Source organism: Bos grunniens, chromosome 8 (genome assembly GCF_055505025.1).
Source record: "Bos grunniens cultivar Pamir isolate PY7600 chromosome 8, Bosgru_T2T1.0, whole genome shotgun sequence".
NCBI lineage: Eukaryota > Metazoa > Chordata > Mammalia > Artiodactyla > Bovidae > Bos > Bos grunniens.
Window position 1 is genome coordinate 52,702,798 of NC_141172.1, and position 17,543 is coordinate 52,720,340.

At 38.1% G+C, this 17,543-nt stretch overlaps 1 long non-coding RNA gene across 1 annotated transcript in view; it reads right to left on the minus strand.

Moving 5' to 3' along the window:
* Positions 1-685: 685 nt before the first annotated feature.
* Positions 686-17,543, minus strand: part of LOC147367070 (uncharacterized) — a 68,342-nt gene continuing 51,484 nt past the window's right edge. Inside the window, exons 3-4 of the long non-coding RNA XR_015169777.1 lie at positions 2,447-2,995; positions 686-1,259 (exon numbers count right to left, since the gene is read on the minus strand). This is a non-coding gene — a long non-coding RNA (uncharacterized LOC147367070). The remainder of the gene's footprint in view (positions 1,260-2,446; positions 2,996-17,543) is intronic.

A 17,543-nucleotide genomic window follows, 5' to 3' on the forward strand; every position in this document is an offset into this window, starting at 1 on the left:
AAATATTCACAGACGTTTATAAGTATAGCTAGTCATTGAAGCTTTATTTATAATACAAAAAATTGGAAAAAGAGAAATTTCGTTCAATTAGAGGATGATTAGATTAAATATGGTACATTTATATTGTGGAATACTATATGATAGGGCTTCCCTGGTGGCTCAGACAGTAAAGAATCTGCCTGCAGTGCGAGAGACCAGAGTTCGATCCCTGGGTCAGGAAGATTCCCCTGGAGAAAGGAGCTACCCACTCCAGTATTCTTGCCTGGAGAATTCCAGGGACAGAGGAGCCTGGAGGCTACAGTCCATAGGGTCACAAAGACTCAGACATAACTAAGTGACTAACACTTTCCCTTTCATAGTATATGATAAAAATGAACATATCTGCAGGGCAGCAATAGAGACAGACATAGAGAACAGACTTATGGACACAGGGTGGAGGGCATTGGGGAAGGAAGGAGAGGGTGGGATGTTATGGAGAGAGTAACATGGAAACAAATATATTACCATATATAAAATAAATAGCCAGTAGAAATTTGCTGTAAGACTCAGGGAACTGGAACTGGGCCTGTGTAACAACCTAGAGGAATGGGATGGGGAGGGAGGTTCAAGAAGGAAGGGACATAGGTTTGCCTATGGCTGATTCATGCTGATGTTTGGCAGAAACCAACACAATTTTAGAAAGCAATTATCTTTCAATTAAAAATAAATAAATTTAATTATTTTTTAAAATGAGGTAGATTTATATTTATTTCATAGAAGAGCCTAAAAAAGACATATGGTTGAATGAAAAAAATAGAACAAGATACCACATACTGTGGGTACAGAGGATTTGGTTTTTCACTCTTTTTCATATTATTTGCATTATTTATAGTAAGTACGTTTTGTTTATGTAAATAAGAATAAGAGGACTCTTACTTCATCTTATGTCATTTGATCCAAGTAACCGTAGCAGTATTAGTACTGTTCTCATGTATTCAGTAAATTTCCTGCACTACACTCTCCCAAGTCAAGGATGAGTTGGTGACACTCCAGGCTGGAGGCCCAAGAGAATAAAGCCGAGGTGATGCTGAACTAGTGGAAGAAAAGAATGCTTCTCCTCAGCTCTCTGCGCAGTGTCTTAGCTGTCAGCAAGAACCACTTATTGAATTTCCTCTTTTGCTTTGGGCTTTAGTGAAGTCCTTCTGGCTATAGAAGTACCTGCCACAGTACCTACCACCCAACAATGTGGCATCCATCTTCTGTTTCTTGGTAAACTCTTCCTGTCATAGGGAAAAAACAGCACCAGGTCACTCCCTCCGCCCTCCCCTTCTTCAAAATCTTCACTCTCGTTTAGCTGAAATATTTAGGATACAAATACTTTAAAAAATTTTTAGCAGTGTAAACCTACTTACATGAAGAGTATACATTAAACTTTGCATCAAACATCATTTTTTCCTGGAAAATGTTCTTTAGAAAATTAAAAAGAAAACTATCATCATTTATAACAAAGTCATTATTCTCCTACAATGTTTTTTGCATATATAGTTCTTCTGATTATCTTGTACTCTTTTTGACCATTTTCAAAATATTTCTCTTCCAATTAAGTTTTTCATCTTTTAATTATTTTTTACTGTTTTCTGATTTTTTTCAAATGAGTACATTGGTTAGCCGAAGGCTTACATGATAGCAAGCTAGAACTTAAACAGCAAGAATTAGAAAAATATGAAAGCAGAAGGAATAATTCTGTACATACGGAACATAACCAAAGTACTTCAGCATTTCAAGCAGAATTGAACTCAAGTATGAAAATCAAGAGACTTCAGCTCTGTCATTCAGTGTAACCTTGGACAAGTGTGTGTCTTCTTAGCTATTTTATAGACTGATGAATTTCTCTACCTGTAAATTAAGTGGATTGAGTAACAAAATTTTAAAACTCCCTTCCACTGATAAGATCCAAAGATTTCCATTGATGGTTGGTTTGTAGAACAATTGGAAGGCAGAACTTAGGAAAAATGGACCTGGAGATTATCATACTAAGTGAAGTAAGTCAGAGAAAGACAAATGTCATATGATATTACTTATATGTGGAATCCAAAATATAATACAAGTGAACTTACTTACAAAATGGAAACAGACTCACAGACATAGAAAACAAACTTACAGTTATCAAAGGGGAAAAGGGGGGAAATAAATTAGGAGTTTAAGATTAGCAGATACAAACTACTATATACAAAACAGATAAACAACCAGGACCTATTGTATAGCACAGGAAACTATGCTACTCAATATCTTATAATAAACTCCAATGGAAAACAATCTGAAAAAGAATATACATACATTTATAACTGAATCACTTTGCTGTGCATCAGAAACTAAAACAACATTGTAAATCAAATATACATCCATTTTAAAAGAAAGAAACAGCCATGGCAATAACATTAGTAGCTACCATTTCATGTGTACTTACCATGTGCCGAGAACTAGGCCGTGTGCTTAACAGATGCCATCTTATTTCTTAGAACAGCTATTTGAAGTTGAGATTACTTCTTCCATTCTTTAAATAAAGAAATGGAGACTCAGAGAGAGTGAATCACTTTCTTGGGATGTACAGTCAGAAGTGGGAAGTCCTAAAGGCAGGTTTACCATTCAATCCTATATCCTCTTTCCCCGCTCAGTCCATTAGTCATTCATGTCTTTCTCTTCTATTCTCTTAGGTGGCTCACATACACCTTTTTCAGTTTCTCTAATCAAAGTTTTTCCTGACTGTAGTCTTTACACCTGTTGTCACCTCTGCCTGAAACCTGCCACAAGCTCTCTCCCTTTTTCCAGCCAGCTCATTCTTTAGGTTTCAACTTGAATGTCAATCACACCTTTGGAGAGGTCTTCCTTATACGTTTTTAAGTATATCCCGTATTCCTCTCCATTTGGTCCTGTGTTTTCCTTCATGTAAGTGCCTGTTCAGAGCTTCAAAATTTTAAAATGCCAAATATTTTCATGGTCACTTGCATGTAGTAATCTGGAAAATATTCAAAGAAAAATTGAAAACCAATTGTATTTAACCAGCCTCAAATTGTGCAACCATGATGTATAATAAAGAATTTGAAACAGATATTAAGCTTGCTATTTGAATGATTAAAATATTTATATTCTGAAAAAAAAAACTCATATAATGTTACTTCTTTCTTTTAGAGCAATCAAAATTCTAACTGTATATGTAAAAAATATATATTCTTTTGTTATTTCTGACTTTCCAACATGGCTGTAAACTTCATAAGAGATTGTACCTTAAGGTACACACATATAATATTGCTTTTAAGTCATATAAGAAAACTAAAGACCAATATTTCTCATGAATAGAGATGGAAGAATTCTTAACAAAATAGTAAATGGGTCTCTGCACCATATAAAATCAATTATACACCATGATCAAGTAGAGTTTATCCTAAATATAAGGTCAGTTAAATGTCTGAAATTAATGTAATGGACAACATTAATATAGAATGATGGACAGAAACCATATTATAATGTCAATAAATACAGAAAAAGCATCTGGTCAAATTCAATATCTATTTATGATAAAAACTCTCAACAAACTTCCTCAACCTGATAAAGGATATCTCTGAAAAACTTACAATTAATATTATACTTGGTGAAAGACTGAATTCTTTCCCTGTAATATCAGGAATAAGACAAGTATATTCACTCTCATCACTTCTATTCAAGATTGTATTGGAGATTTTAGCCAGTGTGGCAAGAAGTAAAGATACTAGAGGCATAAAGATTGGAAAGAAATAAATAAAACTGTCTTACTTGTGATGACATAGTCTTGTATGTAAAGACCCTAAGGAATGTACCAAAAAACCCTACTAGAACAAAATCTAGATTAGCAAGGTCCAGTATGCAAGATCAATATACAAAAATCCATTTTATTTCTAAAAGCTAACAATGAACAATCCAAAAATGAAATTAAGGAAACAGTTTTATTCATGATACTATATGAAATACTTAAAAATATATTTGAGAAAGAAGTACAGGACTTGTATAGGGAAAACTGCTTGCGATGTGGGAGACCTAGGGTTGGGATGATACCTGGGTTGGGACGATCCCCTGGAGAAGGGAGTGGCAATCCACTCCAGGATCCTTGCCTAGAGAATTCCATGGACAGAGGAGCTTGGCAGGCTACAGTCCATGAGGTCGCAAAGAGTCAGACACAACTGAGCAACTAACACTTTGACATAAATAATTGTGGAGAAAAATTAAGAAGATAGATAAACAGAGACTTATTTCACATTCATGGATGGCTAACACTTAATATTGTTCAGCTGGCAATTCCATCCAAGTTAACTTATCAGTTCAATGCAATTCTTATCAAAATTCCAGGAGGCTTTTTTGTTGTTGTTGTTAGAAATTGACAAGCAGATCCTAAAAGTCATAGAGACATAGTTATTTGATTTAAGACTTATTGTAAAGCTTTGGCAATCAAGACAATGTGGTATTAGCATAAGGAGAGGCGTAATCAGTGGAACAGAATATAGAGAGCCTAGAAATAAACTTTCTATATATTTCCAATATATTTTTTATAAAGTATCCAAGGAATTCCAATAGGATAAGAATCATCTTTTTTAACAAATGGCATTGGGAAAGTTGCATACCTGCACACAAAAAATAAATCTAGTTCTTTTTCTCATGCCATATACAAAAACTTACTCAAGACAGATTGTAGACCTAAATATAAAAACTAAAACCAAAAATCTAGAAGTAAACAAATATGAAAATCTTTGTGCTCTTGGGTTAGGCAAAATTTTTCTTAGACATGATACCAAAAGCATTCTCTATAAGGGAAAAAACTAAAAAATTGGCATTCATCAAAATTGAAAACTTTTGTTTTTCAAAGGACATTTTAAAAGATGAACTGACAAACCATATACTGGGAGAAAACATTTGCAAAACATAAACTTAGTAAAGAACTGTATTCAAAGTATTTATTAAACACTTGTAGCTTAGTAATAAGAAGACAACAACCCAATAGAAGAAAATGGGCAAAATATTTGAACAATATTTCACCAAAGAAGAGACAACAACTTGCAAATAAGCAGATGACAAGATGCTCAATATTATTAATCACTAGGGAAATGCAAATTGAAATCATAATGAGATACCACTACACTAGAAAGGCCAAAATAAAAAAGGCTGACAGTACCAAGTACTAGCAAAGATGTGGAAGGTCTTTGCTTTTGAGGGAATTCATGTACGAGGAAGATAAATGAGTATTATGTGTATAATGATACCTCACAGAGGAGATGTAGCTGACACTTTTTAATTGGGTAAGTCTCCAGATGGTTCTGCGAGGTGACAGGTTCTCAGTTTTTATTTTTTTAATTTTTTTAAAATATAAATTTATTTATTTTAATTGGAGGCTAACTACAATATTGTATTGGTTTTGCCATACATCAACATGAATCTGCCACGGGTGTGCACGTGTTCCCCATCCTGCACCCCCCTCCCACCTCCCTCCCCATGCCATCCCTCTGGCTCATCCCAGTGCACCAGCCCCAAGCATCCTGCATCCTGCATCGAACTTGGACTGGTGATTCGTTTCTTATATGATATTATACATGTTTCAATGCCATTCTCCCAAATCATCCCACCTTCTCCCTCTCCCACAGAGTCCAAAAAACTGTTCTATACATCTGTGCCTCTTTTGCTGTCTCGCATATAGGGTTATCATTACCATCTTTCTAAATTCCATATATATGCGTTAGTATACTGTATTGCTGTTTTTCTTTCTGGCTTACTTCACTCTGTATAATAGGCTCCAGTTTCATCCACCTCATTAGAACTGATTCAAATGTATTCTTTTTAATGGATGAGTAATACTTCATTGTGTATATGTACCACAGCTTTCTTATCCATTCATCTCCTGATGGACATCTAGGTTGCTTCCATGTCCTGGCTATTATAAACAGTGCTGTGATGAACATTGGGGTACACGTGTCTCTTTCAATTCTGGTTTCCTTGGTGTGTATGCCAGAGGTTCTCAGTTTTTAATTGAGAGAACTGTTTTGACTATTAGAGGAGCCATACTCTTCCTCCGCAACTCTTCCTCCAGTTCCTTCCTCCAGAATATGACTAAGTAGAAGGGAGAGGAAATGTATTGCTGGCAAGGGAGAAAGTTACACACAGTTGTAAGTGGCTATGCTAAGTGTGTATGTGACAATGAGAGACCAGCTTGAATGGGGATAGGCTGCAAGCAGATGAGCTTTAGGAAGCAAATCTGGAGAGAGTTTGCTCCAGTTTGGTTGTCCTTAAACCAACATCAGTTTGGTTGTCCTTAAAACCTCAACACTGGAAAATTTGGTTTGAAAAAAGTACAAAGCAATATAAAGTATAGGAACAGTATTTTTTACTCTTAAACTTCTGTTTCTTCACTCATTTGGGTGAGAAATTCCAAAGCAATTTGATTATCTATCCAACTTCACTGTAAGCCTTTAACATGAAATAGTGAAACAAATTACTGAAGGGAAAGTTTTATATCCATCCCATTTCTGGCATCTTGGTTTCTCCTCTGAGCTAATTTTATGATTTTTAACTGAAGGTAAAATTTCATACAGTGACTATAAGTAAAAAATGAATCATTAATATACACAAAAGTTTGAATTTGACATGCCTGAGTATGACAGGTGATGCTTCATGGATTATTTAAGCATCCTTGAAAATTTTACTTACCTAGCTATGGTGCACATTCTTATGAGATATCACAAGCTTTACTTTACAGGGAAGATTCAGAGGAAATAAATATGAAAAATAGATTTCATCAGACAAATATTTAAATAATTTGCTTTTACTAGTCCAACTTGATAATAACTTAGAATATGTACTGTCTGATTTAAATTTTGACAGAACTAGAACTGACTCAATGGACATGAGTTTGAGCAAACTCCAGGAGATAATGAAAGAGAGGAAGCCTGGTGTGCTGCAGTCTGTGGGGTCACAGTGTCAGACATGACTGAGCAACTGAACAATAACAATTCCTCTTCCTATTTTTTTCCTTTGATTAGGTTGTTTGATACAGTAAAGCAAACGTTCTGTTTAAAAGGTTAGTTTATGCTATAAAACTTTATATGATACTGAATTAGTGAGAACATAAATGATTTCACCATCCTGCTTGACTAATGTAAAGCTAACATTTGATCACCCAGTCACTATCTGTAAAGATCCTATCCAATGAGAGGGAAATTGTTGTTTTACCAGGTAAACATTCTCCTTGTTAGGTAATACTTTCTTTCATTTGCAGGTATAACATGCTCAATTTTATGATTTTTAAATTAAGAAAATTAGGTATTGTTTTCTTATTTATGAACATTCTCTGATTAAAAAAAAAATCAAAGACATGCTATGTTGTGATGCTCAAGAGAAATTAATAATCATCCACTCATTACTAAATGGTCAGTAGTGGGAAACTATTTATTTGTATCAGATCAGATCAGTTGCTCAGTCGTGTCCGACTCTTTGTGACCCCATGAATCGCAGCACGCCAGGCCTCCCTGTCCATCACCAACTCCCGGAGTTCACTGACTCACATCCATCGAGTCAGCGATGCCATCCAGCCATCTCATACTCTGTCGTCCCCTTCTCCTCCTGCCCCCAATCCCTCCCAGCATCACAGTCTTTTCCAATGAGTCAACTCTTCACATGAGGTGGCCAAAGTACTGGAGTTTTAGCTTTAGCATCATTCCTTCCAAAGAAATCCCAGGGCTGATCTCCTTCAGAATGGACTGGTTGGATCTCCTTGCAGTCCAAGGGACTCTCAAGAGTCTTCTCCAACACCACAGTTGAAAGCATCAATTCTTCGGTGCTCAGCCTTCTTCACAGTCCAACTCTCACATCCATACATGACCACAGGAAAAACCATAGCCTTGACTAGATGAACCTTTGTTGGCAAAGTAATGTCTCTGCTTTTGAATATGCTATCTAGGTTGGTCATTAACTTTCCTTCCAAGGAGTAAGCGTCTTTTAATTTCATGGCTGCGGTCACCATCTGTAGTGATTTTGGAGCCCAGAAAAATAAAGTCTGACACTGTTTACACTGTTTCCCCATCTATTTCCCATGAAGTGGTGGGACCGGATGCCATGATCTTCATTTTCTGAATGTTGAGCTTTAAGCCAACTTTTTCACTCTCCACTTTCACTTTCATCAAGAGGCTTTTGAGTTCCTCTTCACTTTCTGCCATAAGGGTGGTGTCATCCGCATATCTGAGGTTATTGATATTTCTCCCAGCAATCTTGATTCCAGCTTGTGTTTCTTCCAGTCCAGCATTTCTCATGATGTACTCTGCATATAAGTTAAATAAACAGGGTGACAATATACAGCCTTGACGAACTCCTTTTCCTATTTGGAACAAGTCTGTTGTTCCATGTTCAGTTCTAACTGTTGCTTCCTGACCTGCATACAAATTTCTCAAGAGGCAGATCAGGTGGTCTGGTATTCCCATCTCTTTCAGAATTTCCCACAGTTTATTGTGATCCACACAGTCAAAGGCTTTGGCATAGTCAATAAAGCAGAAATAGATGTTTTTCTGGAACTCTCTTGCTTTTTCAATGATCCAGCAGATGTTGGCAATTTGATCTCTGGTTCCTCTGCCTTTTCTAAAACCAGCTTGAACATCAGGAAGTTCACGGTTCATGTATTGCTGAAGCCTGGCTTGGAGAATTTTGAGCATTACTTTATTAGCATGTCAGATGAGTGCAATTGTGAAGTAGTTTGAGCATTCTTTGGCATTGCCTTTCTTTGGGATTGGAATGAAAACTGACCTTTTCCAGTCCTGTGGCCACTGCTGAGTTTTCCAAATTTGCTGGCATATTGAGTGCAACACTTTCACAGCATCATCTTTCAGGATTTGGAATAGCTCAACTGGAATTCCATCACCTCCACTAGCTTTGTTCGTAGTGATGCTTTCTAAGGCCCACTTGACTTCACATTCCAGGATGTCTAGCTCTAGGTCAGTGATCACACCATCATGATTATCTGGGTCGTGAAGATCTTTTTTGTACAGTTCTTCGGTGTATTCTTGCCATCTCCTCTGAATATCTTCTGCTTCTTTTAGGTCCATACCATTTCTGTCCTTTATCGAGCTCATCTTTGCATGAAGTGTTCCTTTGGTATCTCTGATTTTCTTGAAGAGATCCCTAGTCTTTCCCATTTTGTTGTTTTCCTCTATTTCTTTGCATTGATCGCTGAAGAAGGCTTTCTTATCTCTTCTTGTTAGTCTTTGGAACTCTGCATTCAGATGTTTATATCTTTCCTTTTTTCCTTTGCTTTTCACTTCTCTTCTTTTCACAGTATTTGTAAGGCCTCCCCAGACAGCCATTTTGCTTTTTTGCATTTCTTTTCCACGGGGATGGCCTTGATCCCTGTCTCCTGTACAATGTCATGAACCTCATTCCATAGTTCTTCAGGCACTCTATCTATCAGATCTAGGCCCTTAAATCTATTTCTCACTTCCACTGTATAATCATAAGGGATTTGATTTAGGTCATACCTGAATGGTCTAGGGGTTTTCCCTCCTTTCTTCAATTTAAGTCTGAATTTGGCAATAAGGAGTTCATGGTCTGAGCCACAGTCAGCTCCTGGTCTTGGTTTTACTGACTGTATAGAGCTTCTCCATCTTTGGCTGCAAAGAATATAATCAATCTGATTTTGGTGTTGACCATCTGGTGATGTCCATGTATAGAGTCTTCTCTTGTGTTGTTGGAAGAGGGTGTTTGTTATGACCAGTGCATTTTCTTGGCAAAACTCTATTAGTCTTTGCCCTGCTTCATTCCATATTCCAAGGACAAATTTGCCTGTTACTCCAGGTGTTTCTTGACTTCCTACTTTTGCATTCCAGTCCCGTATAATGAAAAGGACATCTTTTTTGGGTGTTAGTTCTAAAAGGTCTTGTAGGTCTTCATAGAACCGTTCAACTTCAGCTTCTTCAGCATTACTGGTTGGGACATAGACTTGGATTACTGTGATATTGAATGTTTTGCCTTGGAAATGAACAGAGATCATTCTTTCGTTTTTGAGATTGCATCCAAGTACTGCATTTCGGACTCTTTTGTTGACCATGATGGCCACTCCATTTCTTCTGAGGGATTCCAGCCCACAGTAGTAGATATAATGGTCATCTGAGTTAAATTCACCCATTCCAGTCCATTTCAGTTCGCTGATTCCTAGAATCTCGACATTCAGTCTTGCCATCTCTTGTTTGACCACTTCCAATTTGCCTTGATTCATGGACCTCACATATAGGGTAGACCATTTGATTCTTTTGTGACCAATGAAACTATATTCTTAAACAGGATGGTTCAGTGATTTACTTCAGCTTGTTTTAACTCCCATTGGTACTACTATTTATGATAATATGATATTTAAACCAGAGAAAAATGCCTATGTGAAGTCATAATCATTAAAAGGAGAGTAAAGTCTCGCCTGAAGCATACAGTGAGACATGAGAGGACATTGAAGAAGGTCAAAGAAAGTAACATATCTGTCTTGCATCTGTATGTTTCAGTAGGACAAATGAGCATAAGGAAAAGATCATAATGGTTCCTGAGTCTGATGTAGGTGCCACAATATTATGTAATATCTCTCAACCATTGCTTAAGGCATTAGATGTACTGGACAGGAAGCCAAAATCAAAGAAGTTCTTGAGTCTTCTCATTTCTTACTAGAATATTTGCTAGTAAGTCTTCAAAGACTTAGAAACCATCAAAGAAAGCAACAGAAGAGCTGAAGACCAGAGTGCAGAAAAAAAATGCAATTCAAGGGAAGTTGCAGAAGTTTCAGGAGAGTGAATAAAGAAACCATGAAGACAGACTACTTTCATAGCTTTATCCCATGGGAAAAGATGTCATCTGTCCATATCAAAACTGGAGACTTTCAGAAGCTCATGGTCAAAGGAGGCAACTCTCCATAAAGATAAGTCTTGTTTGGGAGTGATTGACATCTAGCATTTCAATTACAGAGGAGAGAAAGAAAACCTCTTCCAATGTTTACCTCAACTCCAAACATTGAAATATTCCCTGCACATTTTTTTTTTGTCCAAATCAGTATAGTTCTAGGTATGATTTTTTTAGTTGATTCAACTTTTCAAACTTTAATACATTTATTTAAAATGAAAAAATATGTAATGGAAATCCAGGAAAGTTGCTTTTAAAAGAAGGTAACCATTAAAATCAATACAGATTAAATTAAAAAATAATTTTTAGTCAATCTTCAGTTAAGTATTATAGATTGCTGAAGGTTCTGGGGAGAAGTTGAAGATATAAAACTCCAAGACTCAGCATTTCATCTTGACTACTGAGAAGAGATGAAAGAAAATCAAAAGGGGAAAGAAACATCTGTATATCAGGTTGAATCATCTCTTACACCACTGGTTGTATTATCTAGTACATATATAGGTTGCTTCAGTATTTTGAATAAGTTCTATTCAATAATTTAAAAATACATGTTTAGGGCCTGGAAAGGGGAGGTTCTAGAGTCATGCAGAGGAATGCTTTTTGCTTGTGTGTTTGCTTTTTAATATTTGCTTACTTATTTGGCTGCACTGGGTCTTAGTTGCAGCATGAGAACTCTTAGTTACCTCTGTGATCTCTTAGCTGTGGCATGTGGGATCTGGTTCCCTGACCAAGAATCGAATCCAGAGCTTCTGCACTGGGTGTGTGGAATCTTAGCCACTGGACCACAGGGGAAGACACTTATTCAATACTTTTTAAATTCTTCACTGCTTTTTAAATTTTTATTCTGTGAATGGAGTCTTCTCTTGCTCTTGAGTTAAAATTTGAGCAGCTCTCATGATTCTGCTTGGTCATTTTCTGATAGTTAAAATCCAAAGATCATATCAAGTGACAAACACATCCTTGTTTTTAAAACGATGCCTTCTCTCTGCTACTAGAGCTAGCTGTAACCAAGATGTGAGAGTCTTATTACACAGTTTTCTTTATTACAAGCCAAAGTCTACTTTCTGATCTCTCCCATGCCTAGATCCTACCTCTGCTCTCTGGAGACTTTCTGCAGAAGTCCCTTTCTTTTCCTCTGAGTTAGTTCTTCATATAATTGAACACAGAAATCTTGGCTTCTTTCATTCTTCATCTTTTAAAACCCCAAATTGCCTCTTATCTTGGTTTCTCAGGATAAAATTTCCTCTTTAAAATTTTCAAACCTGCAGAAAAGTTGAAAGACCTATACAATATCCACCTATGTGTCCTTCATCTCAATTTTATATATGTGTAGTTCTTATTTTTCCTGAGCTATTTGAAAGAAAGCTAGAAACATCATATTACTTTATGGTTAAGTATTTTAGCATGACAATGTGTATCTCCTAAGAGTAAGGACATTGTCTTCAAAATCAAAGTATCATTACTCACTTAAGAAAGTTAACAGCAATTTAATAAATTTAATAATGTCATATATAGACCATATAAGATTTCCCTATTATTCAAATAATGCCTTTTTAGCTTTTTTTTTCAACCTATGATCAAATAAAAGATCTCACATTGCATTTGATTTTCCTGACTCTTTCGTTTCCTTTAATCTTAAATAGTTCATCCAATTTTCTATGAATTTCACGACATTACTGCTGCTGCTGCTGCTAAGTCGCTTCAGTTGTGTCTGACTCTGTGCGACCCCATAGACGGCAGCCCAACAGTCTCCCCCATCCCTGGGATTCTCCAGGCAAGAACACTGGAGTGGGTTGCCATTTCCTTCTCCAACGCTTGAAAGTGAAAAGTGAAAGTGAAGTCGCTCAGTCGTGTCTGACTCCTAGCGACCCCATGGACTGCAACCCACCAGGCTCCTCCATCCATGGGATTTTCCAGGCAAGAGTACTGGAGTGGGGTGCCATTGCCTTCTCCGTCATGACATTGCTCAAGTTAAAGTTTTAATCCAGCCATCTTGGATCAACCTCAACCTGACAAGCCAGAGCCCAGAGCCTCCTCCAGATAAAGACAGGCAAAAACAATTTAGAGGAAGATCAATAACTCCTTTCCTTAAAAGTTTTTTAGCAACTGCAATATTGTCGACAGTTGGTTTCTGTGGTCGGACAAATCACACCACAGGTCCATTTCTTACACCTGTCAGGTTGGATCTTCTCGATCTTGGAGTTACATTTTTTAGTTACATTTTTGAGCTTGCTTACAAAACCCACCTGGTGGCATCTTTCTTATTGTTTTGGATCACTCATGAAAAATAGTTGTGGTCATTTTGAAGGCTGAGTGTCCCTTCGTTCACACCAGCTGTCACTCTGATTTTTTATGTGCCCATATGAGACGAGTACAGCTCAGCAGCAGGAGAGAAGAGCTGGGCACAGGAGTTACTCACTCAGCAGGACCAGCACGGGGCAGACTGACTGACTAAAAGATGGCTGCAGAGTTTCAGGCTGGCAAGCAGAGAATGGTGACCTAGGGTCCCAACCATCTCTGTTCTATTCCAGACAAAAAGCCAGCAAGGGTAGGAGTTGAGAGGATTCCAAATGGTACTGATATCTTCACAAGAGGGCAGTGAACCTAGAAGCATTCTGATGTGGAACACTGAGAAGCCAGCAGGCAGACAGACAACAGAAGGGAAATGTGTGCCTGGGGAAATACCCTTGCCCCCAAGCAAAGTTTCAGGAGATTTCCTGTCCCCAGACAGAGACTTTCATAAAGCAAAGCAAGGCTGCAATGAAGAATTTATTTAAATAGGGGGCTAGAGATGGAGTTTATAACAGAGGCAGAAGTAGAACGTGGGTCTGCAGTAGATCCGTATTCAAGACTATATCCAAAACCAACTGTGGTTTCAGGGGTACATGTGTATCTGTCACCCTTTGACTGTCTTCCTCAATTCATTCAGTTTGAGCCTCACTTTACCTTTTGACTCAAAATCTAACTCAAATACAAAAAGAAAAAAATTTCAAAATCCCCTCAAATCCTTTTCATTAAAATAATCTCTATTTTATTGGAGGTCAGTGGTTCTTTGTATTTTCAGTTGGAGTAGCAATTAATAATATACTTGCTATTCCAGGGGATTTCTTATGTTTTGCTCTCTCCAGCCAGGTCTCGTGTATATCTTATCTTGGATCCTGCACTTACGGGGATTGCCCTGGTTTTTCCCATAATACTCTTTCACTGCCAACCCCTGAAACCTGTAGATTCTCCCTGGTGACCAGAAATGCTCTATTCTCATTACCAAAGCTATTGATCTTGCAGGGTGTGTCAGAAAAAGCTAGGTTATGCTGCAGTAACAAATAGATCCCCTGCCCCATCCCAGTGGTTTCTAACACAAAGATTTCTCATTACACTTCACGTTCATTACAAGTCAGTGCAGCTTTGTTCATATGGTATTTACGCTGCGAACAGCCTCCGTCTGGAACATTGCCAGTCTTGTGGTTGAGAAAAAGGAGAAATGACACACACTGGGTCCAAAGTGACTGTCTGGAAATAACACATGCTACTTCTGCTTATGCTTCATTGGCTGGAGGAAATCTCATGGACTGGCCTGACATCAATGACATAAGGAAGTATAATCCTCCCATAGGATGCAAGTATTCAAGAATAATAGTTCAATTTACCTAAGTGTTCATGCTATCAGGGTATATGTTGCTTTCTATCAGGGTTCATGTGCCTATCAGGATATGTCTGCTTCTCCATCAGAATACATGTGCCATTGATTAAGGATAAGAAGCTTCAGGGCCATTGTTTAGGACTGAGTTTCTGGTTGGTATATTGGCTCCTAGTTCCTCCCCAGGCCAGGTTTCCAGTATTTTTCCTTCTCATTCTATCCGAGAACCAATCCATTGTGTGTTTAGAACCTGCCTTAGGATCAGGCTTCGGTCAGGATTGACAAGCTAAGAAAGAGCAAGGGCTGACTCTTTTTCCCTTCCTACCAGCAACTGGGTCACAGCTGAGCTTTCTTTTTGGCCCATGCAGCTTCTTTCTGAAACAATGTTTTTGTTTTTCTATTTATTATGTTTTTCATCCTGGTCAACCATTTCATAACACACTGCCAGCAGATTTAATTTGCCTTTCTTTCTTTTTGGAGGGGGACTTTTTTCCTTAGGACTTAAAAAAAAAAATCCAGTTCATTCTTGGTTTTGGCCTGCTTGTCCCTATTGTTGTAGGTTTCTGTCAAACTTTTCAATTTATTTCTCTGCAACTAAAATTTTCCCAGGCTTCTTAAAGCTATGAGTACAAATGAGATCACATTTACAGTTATGGCTCAAGTTCCTTTGACTCATCTTGCCCACTTGCTCATGTAAGATTCCCTGACCTCACCAAAGTTCTCAATTTTTTTGTGTGTGTGCAGGAGTAAGGGCTGGGGTCAGGAGTCTTCACACATACTTCTGTCTAGGCCCTCACCGAATGAATGTCCCCTGCCAGTGAACCCAACTTGACACTTTGGTTATTTGGGTCTCATGTCATGGAAACCAATGTGAGGCAACTGAATTCACACAGAGAGTTCATGATAGGCATATGAGGCCAATCTCTCAGAATACATGGAATATAGCTGGCCCTCAAGAAAGTCCTATTAGACTAGAAAAATGAAATGTTTAAGAATCTCCCCTCTTTTACCTGCTTGTTTCTGGGTATCTGCTTTATCAGATATCAGATATCAGGTATATTGCCTTTGCAGACTGGATTTTTCTGCTCTTGCATGCGTACTGGGGGAGATTCCCTGGTTTTCTTTGCATCTCAAATCCAGTTTGTGAGAGGATGCCATTCAGCCAGATTTTAAATAAAAGTTAAGAATGATGATAAGGGGGCATCCCTGGTGGGCCAGTGACTGAGAGTCAGCCCTGCAATGTAGGGGATGGCGGTTTGATCCCTGATCTGGGAGGATCCCACATGCCGCAGGGCACCTGGGCCTCTGTGCCATAACTACTGACCCTATGTTCTGGAGCCTGCGAGCCCACATGCAGCAACTACTGAAGCTTGCTTGCTCTAGAGCCTGTGCTCCACAACAAGAGAAGTCACTGCAATGAGAAGCTGGCGTGCCACAACCAGAAGAGTAGCCCCTGCTCACTGCAGCTAGAGAAAGCCCATGCACAACAGCAAAGACCCAGCACTACCAAAAAGAGAAAAAAGAGGATGAAGGTTACTTAGCGAAAAAGGAGTTTGAAGTTTCACTCAGTGATTTGGCCAGATCAGGCAGGAACAGGGGAAGAAAGATTTTTCTTGAGTTTGCCAGAGCTTCCATTACAAAGTGTCATAGACTGAGTGGCTTAAACAACAGAAATTTATTTTCTCTTAGTTCTGGAGGTTAGCAGTGCAAGAGCAGGGTTTGGCAGGGTTTATTTCTCCTGAGGCCTCCTTGCTTACACCTTCTCACTGTGTCCTTACGTGGCCTTTCCTCTGCACCTGAGCATTCATGGAGTTTCTCTGTATGTCCTAATACCCTCTTCTTTTGAGGGCTCTAGTCAGATTGGATTAGGGCCTACCCTAATCATTTAAAGCCTACCCTACGATTTTAACATAATCATATCTTTAAAGGCCATTCTCCAAAAATAATCAAATTCTGAGGCATTGAGATTACACTGGTGGAGTGGGTGGGGTACATAATTCAGTCCATAACATCTATTGCCTGTCAAATCACCTCAAAATTCAGTGGTATAAAACAAAATTTTATTCCATGCTCATATATTCTGTAGGTCAAAAATTCAGAAGAGGTATGGTAGGGATGGTCTGCCTGCTCCATGATTTCTGGGCTCTCAGCTGGGTGCTGACAAGCAGCTGAGGTAGGGGATTCCCTTCTAAGATAGCTTTTCATTCACATGTTTCATGATTGGGCTGAGATGCCTGATGTATGTGCTCAGATGGTACTGCTGACCACAATTCTACGTGGCTTTGGCTTCCTCACAGTATGGCAGCTCAGGCCTTGAAGAGTGTGCTAGTGACCAGGGAACACAGTGTCACTTATACTCTACTGAGTAAAGCAGTCACAGGCTCAGAAAAGTGTCAAAGAATTGGTGAGCATGTTACAAAACTGCCATGCAGTTTGCCATATTCAAGATGTCCACTATAACACTGGCCCACGTGCCCTCTGTGAGAAGACCAATTCTCTCCCAAGACTGTTGGTTCTTGATGTTCTCCAAAGTTTGGTAAGCTTTTTATCCATTTAATTTCCATCAGTCCCAATGTATCAACAATCACACTTGAGTTCTTTTCTAGCCACACGTCTTAAATTTGCAATATTTCTCAGTCTCATACCTCTCTCTCCATTCGCCTGTGGGTACTTAAGTCTGTCAGTCTCTGGTGAGAGAGGTACTTTTGGTATCTCTTTCCTGAGTCATTAGAGGCATGTCAAAGTTTTAAAAATTGAAATATAATTGACAGACAACATTATATTAGTTTCAGATATACAACATAATGATTCAATATTTGGGTATATTGTGAAGTTATTACCACAATGTCTAGTTAACACTTGTCACATACACAGTTACATTTTTTTCTTGTGTTATCTTTTAAGATTCATTTTCTTAGCAATTTTCAAATGTACAATACTGTGTTATTAATATTAATAATAAATATAATAACTATTATATGATAGT